The 6527-nt window shown below is 36.1% G+C and overlaps 1 pseudogene; it reads left to right on the top strand.

Moving 5' to 3' along the window:
* Window positions 1-2179: 2179 nt before the first annotated feature.
* Window positions 2180-3113, top strand: LOC119518289 (annotated as a pseudogene).
* Window positions 3114-6527: the final 3414 nt, after the last annotated feature.

Below are 6527 nucleotides of genomic sequence, written 5' to 3'. Positions count from 1 at the left end.
TCTCAGGCATTCCTCCCAATTCCAGTTGGTGAATGCTGAGTGGACAGTCGTGTTTATCTCCCACAGATATTCCAGGTTATTTATTAGTTTTTTGGTCATTTATGAATTGTTCCAGGGGGAGACTAACAGTCTTCCACTCCTCTCTATGCCGCCATCTTAGCTCCTCCCTTTGCCTGACTTTTTGACTGAATGTTGGGCTTATGGACATCCCTAAGTGTATGTTACTGGGCTGTAAAAAGTTTTGAATACTTTGGGGGCCATCCAGAGCTGTGGGTTGAATTTCTTGGTGTGTGATGGGTTTGACATATTTCCACTTTCTATCTTGCTAGTGCCATTCTGTTCACATATTCTTAATTCATGCTATTTACTCACATTTTTTGTCTCAGAGTAGCCACCTTAAAGCCATTTTTACTTATACAACTCTTGGTATACATATTCATATATGTATACATTTGCAAATATCAATTTTATTCTTTAATAACTATAGAAGAAAACAAGAGGTGTTAGGAAGAAATATCTCTTGTAATATTTATTCCCTATTTGGTCTTTGCAAATGAGCTTAGCAATTTTCTAGCATGTGTAAAAGGCCCACAGAAAAGTAGGGGTAGGTTCTTCATGAAACACCATAAATTCTGGGATTCATACTTGGGTATAAGTGGAAATGTTTGTGAGTTAATGCAAATATATCTGAGGGAGGAATTTCTGAGATGAAGTTACAAAATTATAGAGAACACAATATCCACTTTTACATTTCTAGTTTTTCGATGTGCATTCTCACATATGTGATCTCATTTGAATTCATAAAATTCTACTGAATTACAAAACGAGAGTGAGACCATACAGTTTGGGAGGGGATGATTTAATATCAACATGGCAGTGGCCAACTGAGATCAGAACCCAGGTCTCCTGATTCTGGCTTTGGCTGCTCCCAGGAGTACACTTTTCTAGTAACAAACTGAGCATTCAACAGCCATAAACTATGAAGGGAACTAATGATGCTTATTCCAATCTTCTTTCAAATGTTAAGAAGAAATTTTGTTTTAACAGAATTATGATATAAAACTTTTTGTAAAATAAAAAAAGTATAGATTCTTACCATTCCAGTGGTAAGAAACTGACACATCAAGTTGGATTGTTACAAGAGAACATTATTTTTTTCTAGTATAATTGTAGGTTCACTGCTTAGCATTTGGCCAAAATAAGAATATTTTTCTGAGTTTAAGTGATGTTTAAGCCATGTAGCTATAGCATAAATGTTAAGCATTTTGCTACTGGAGATCCCTGGCAAACACAATTTTCTTCATCTTTGATTGTGGTTGGCAGAACAGGGTCCTCTGAGCAGACAAGCAGAGATGGCAACATTCCAGTCTCTGCTTTTACCTTTAAGGGAAAAGGGTTCTCAGTGTTCCATCATTCTATACAACCATTCATTGAGCAAGTACTTTTTAACTCTAAATTGCATAGAAAATTCAGACAACATTATGAACACTTTCTCCATCAATTAATAATTTTCTGCTTCTTGCCAGGTAGTAATTAAAAATTATACATTTAGCTATGTTCCAAAATTCCAAATATCTAAGAAAATCTAGTCTTCTGTTCAACTAATTCAGTTTTTCTACTCCATTCAAACCTCTGAGTTTTGTTTTGGAGAAAATGTTGAATTAAATATAGTATTTGCCTTCAAGGAAATTACAGTGTAATGCAGTTCTGAGGATATTATGAAATACACTTAGAAGAATAAATTATGTTTATCCATGTAAATCTCTGGAAAAAGACAATGGAAAGAGATATCAGAGAACTCTTTCTAATTCTATCATTTGAATATCATTTTCATGGTCCCCAATCACCATAAGTACAATCAGGAGAGAAGAAAAACAACTCACTCTCCCCCTAAAATGAGGATAAATTAGATAAAACATGCAAGGTGAAACACATTTTATAGCAGGCATCATACCTGAGATTTTAAGATAGCAGCACAGAACTGGTTCTCTAGTCATCCAAAAAGGATAAACTCCCAGTTCAGCACGAACACATCCCACTATGTGTCATGTAGTTGTGTCACTTGGGGTTCATAATGCTATAAAATGTCAAATGATGGGAAAAGGGGGATGATGGTATATTAATTCATGATGTACTCATTGGTCTTTTCAAAGCAAAGGACTCTAGAAATCCAAAGTCAATGGAAGAGCAAAATTTCAACAAAATGAAGGAGTTCATTCTTTTAGGGTTCACAGCTGACTTGCAGTTACAGAGAGTACTTTTTTGAACTTCCTCATAATTTATGTCATCTGTCTCCTGGGAAACTTCACCATGATTTTTCTGACCTGTGCTGATTCTTGACTCTATGCACCTATGTATTTCTTCATTGGAAACCTGTTGTTCCTGGATATCTGGTATTCATCAGTCTTTGTCCCAAAAATCCTCATGACCTGTATCTCTGAAGACAAAAGTATCTCCTTTGCTGGCTGCTTGGCTCAGCTCTTCTTTGCTGCTGGGCTTGATCTTAGTGAGTGTTATTTGTTGGCTGCCATGGCTTATGACCACTATGTGGCCATCACCAATGTCCTGCTTTATTCCCAGGAAATGTCCCCAAGGTTATGTGCCAGTCTTGTTGCAGTTTCATACTTGGGTGGCTTTTTTAACTCAACTATCGACACCAGCAAAACATTTAGGCTGAGCTTCTGTGGCAACAATATCATCGATCATTTCTTCTGTGATGTGCCCCCACTTGTGAAGCTGGCATGTGATGTGAAGGAGAGCTACCAGGCTGTGCTGTATTTCATACTGGCCTCCAATGTCTTCACCCCCACTGTACTGATTCTTGCCTCCTGTCTCTTCATCATAGCTGCCATTTTGAATATCCTCTGTACCCAAGTCATCCAAAGACTTTTTTCACTTGTGGTTCTCATCTGACAGCTGTCACCTTGTATTATGGTTCAATTCTTCTTATTTACTCTAGGCCAAGCACTAACTATGTCTTGGAATGTGATAAAGTGGTGTCTGTGTTCTATACTGTGGCGATTCCAATGTTGAACCCTTTGATCTACAGCATAAGAAATAAAGATGTGAAAAATGCCCTTAGGAAAATGCTGGCTAGAACCAAGTTATCTTAAATGAAAATACTTGTTAAACAATTGTTATAATTCTGCAAATTATCTCCATATCATGGTATTAATCTGGAACTCTCACAAACAAAACAAGTGAACAGAAAATCATTAGATAATATGGAAACATCAGTTTGCTTTTGTATTTTTTGGCTGTGTACTAATGTATGTGGGAATGTTTTAAATATATGGTAGGAGTAGGGTTGTATCTTTTGGAATATCTGCTGTCTGTTTGCTGGGAACATAACCTATAAAACTGCTCATATTTTGGGATACATAAAAGAAAAGCTGATTTATGTTTTCTTCCACTTGACCATTCATTAATTGCCCATAGGAATTTGTTTAATCTGTGAATATGGGAATATTACAACTGGTTATGGAATCATTATTATGATTAGATATATTTTAGTGACTTGTTTTTTATCATGTCATTTTTAGGTGGGCGAGCAGGAGGATAAACTAGTAATTTTTCTGTCAAAGATACTACGCTCTTCGTTGGCAGAGAGAATGAGTTAGGAAATTTTAAGATATGACCTACATAAAATGAACTAAAAACAAGTTTTATTTATTTTCTCTGATTCATTTTTTTTTTGCCTTGTCATGATATAATGATATCAGACTTTCTTAGGTGCATGAGAGAACACGAGTCTTTACTGGGGTCACTATGAGTTTCCAGCAAGATAATTTCCCCCCAAAAATTAAAGAATCAAGTGCACAAAATATAGCAGCTGTATGAGACAGAGAGAAGTAGATGATAAATTATAGATAGATAGATAGATGATAGATAGAGAGAGAGATCAATAGATCAATAGCTAGATAGATTTAAAAGCCTTTGAACCTAAGGTCGAGATTCAGAGTAACAGTCTGTCCTTGTGAAGTAGTGATGTATAGCAATCAATACTCTATGAATGTTTGTTTTCTTTGTTTATATCAATTATGATACATGTATAATTAAAATGAAGAATATTTTATTGTGTTGTATATTTAATACCTGTAGCAGCATTCTGAAATATAAAAAATGAAGTTGTACAAACATTAAAAAGTTCCTGTTATTGTTTTACAAGGATAGATAGGAGTTTGCTAGATGAAAAGTCAAGGAAGTTTCAGTGTGACCAGAGCAAAGAGCAAATGCAAAGGAACAAAATTATGGACCAGATGATGTATTCCAGAAAATCTAGTTAGCACACTTCTGAAAATTTGTATGTTCAGAAACATTTACTATTTATGTTATGAGATACCTATAAACTCAATTTTTAATAAAACATTCCTTATTTCTTCATATCCTTAATAATGAATCTTCCCCAAACTACCAGTGAACCACAATTGAGACTACGTAGTCTGACGTAAATTTTTCTGAGTTGTTGCATGGAAGGAATCCCTAAGGTCTGTGAAATAAATTCATTTATTTGCACCAGTAAGGACCCTCCAAAACATCAGAGGAGAGGGAAAAGAGTGACTTTTCCAGGAAATTACTTTTCTGAACATGGGCAAGTAGGTGGGATCAGGAGTGGAAAAGGGTCCTTAGCTGACATTAGGAAAGGGGCTTCAGTGTCTGGCCTGGCTATCAAAGGATCCCTGCTGTGCCACACACGTGCACACACAGACACACACACATCCACATGCACACATACACATTCTCATATTCACACCCTCAAATGGTCCCTTCTAAAATAGGGTGCTATAAAAAAACATATATCTGGCCTTCATTTAAATTGGAAATTGAGTCTGTTGGTTGCACTGGGGCCACCACTCGCTCCCATAGTGGAGATATCAAGTGAACCAAAACATGGAATGCTTTTGACACTTCATGGTGCTTACTGCTATTGGGGGACATCTTCATTTGCTAATATGATTTTTAGGTGCGACAGGGTTGCGATATCACAACAGAATTTTGAAAGAAGTAGGAAACAGGGCTGCTACAGGGCAAGAAACAGGTTGGGAAGCTCTTCATGTCCGATATTTTCTGTGTCTTTCATTCAAATATTAATTGAATTAATCACAAATTCAGGATAGATTTGAGGTTGTGGGAATGAGTCCCTCTTTTATGTACTCTTCCTTCTTATCAATCTTACAGTACATGTTGCTGCCAAAGTCCACTTGAGGGTAGAATTTTTCCAGAGCATTAATATACCTACCCATTTATTGTTTCTGGAAATATTTATAGAGAGTCAATTTGTTAGTAGAAACTGTTCAGTGTGTAGGAATCTCAACACTAAAAAAAATTGACCTGTCCATGTGGACATTGCATTCTTGTATGAGAAAAAGATAATAAACTTAATAATTCTAATAATTAGAAGAATACAATAGGTACAAGGGAACATAGAGTGGAGTCTGAGCATTGTAACAAGTATGGAGAGTCTTGTTGGAGGTGTGCATGGAATTTTAAACAGAGTGTTTCAGATGAGAAATCATATTTGAAAGTGGTTTAAAGGACATGTGAATGAGCCATGCAACTTTTGGCAGAAGAGTGTGCCAGCAGAGGAAAGAGTCAATTCAAAACTCTGATGTTGGTGCGTGGTTGGAATTTTTGAGAAAAAGAGAGAAAGTCAACCAGGCTGGAGCACTTGTTTAAGGAAACTCTGTAAAAATGCATATGATGAAGTAAAATATTGCTGTTTTCTTAGGTACATTGTGTCTCTCACTTCAAAAAAGAGGGTGTTGATAACTTCCCATGTCTGCAAAGATACATGTATGTGAAAAGATTGCTAATCTCTGCTCACACACAATATTGTCACAAGTGAGACTCTCCTCTAGTTTTATTTGCAGATGGATTCTACAAGAGATGTTAAAAAATTGGAATCATAGAGAGGTGATTTCTGTGATCATTCTGATTTTTGGTGAATTGTTCTAGAGAGGAAAGGTGAGGCTCTTAAAGTAACACAGGTAATTAGTGTCAGGGCTGATTATCAGTGAAAGGACTTCTCAGTCCTGTGCCAGTGAACTTTGTATTTCCAAGCCTGAAACTCCTTTCTCAAATCACAGAAAGAAGGTTACAAAAACATTAAACTAATATACTTTAGGGAGATTCCAAGTGATAACCCCATTTGGGCTTCTATTGTTCTTAGTAGAAATTTGCTCTTATTTTTCTTCCTCAAGGTCAGTTGTTATAAATAGGTGAGTTATTATTCCTCTCACTTAGATTTAAAATAGCTCCCATTTGTTAAGTATCATTTTATCATTTTATATCAGACACCGGCATATACATTTCTCCTATTATTTTCCTTAATCCTCACTATATCTTACTACAGAGATATTTTTCTTAACTTTTTAAAGGTGAAGAAACTTAGGTGAATGTGTTCCTAAGAGACACTTCCAAGATTACAGAGTTTCCAAGAGGTGGAATCAGGATTTGATCAGGTGTCATTTCAATTTTGCATTCTGCCTGCACCAAAACTGTCTGCCCTTAGCTGGGCTTGCTCAGCT

This window comes from Choloepus didactylus, chromosome 21 (assembly GCF_015220235.1).
Source record: "Choloepus didactylus isolate mChoDid1 chromosome 21, mChoDid1.pri, whole genome shotgun sequence".
Taxonomy (NCBI): Eukaryota; Metazoa; Chordata; class Mammalia; order Pilosa; family Megalonychidae; genus Choloepus; species Choloepus didactylus.
The sequence above is the reverse complement of the archived record's forward strand: the minus strand, read 5'-3'. Positions and strand labels throughout refer to the sequence as shown.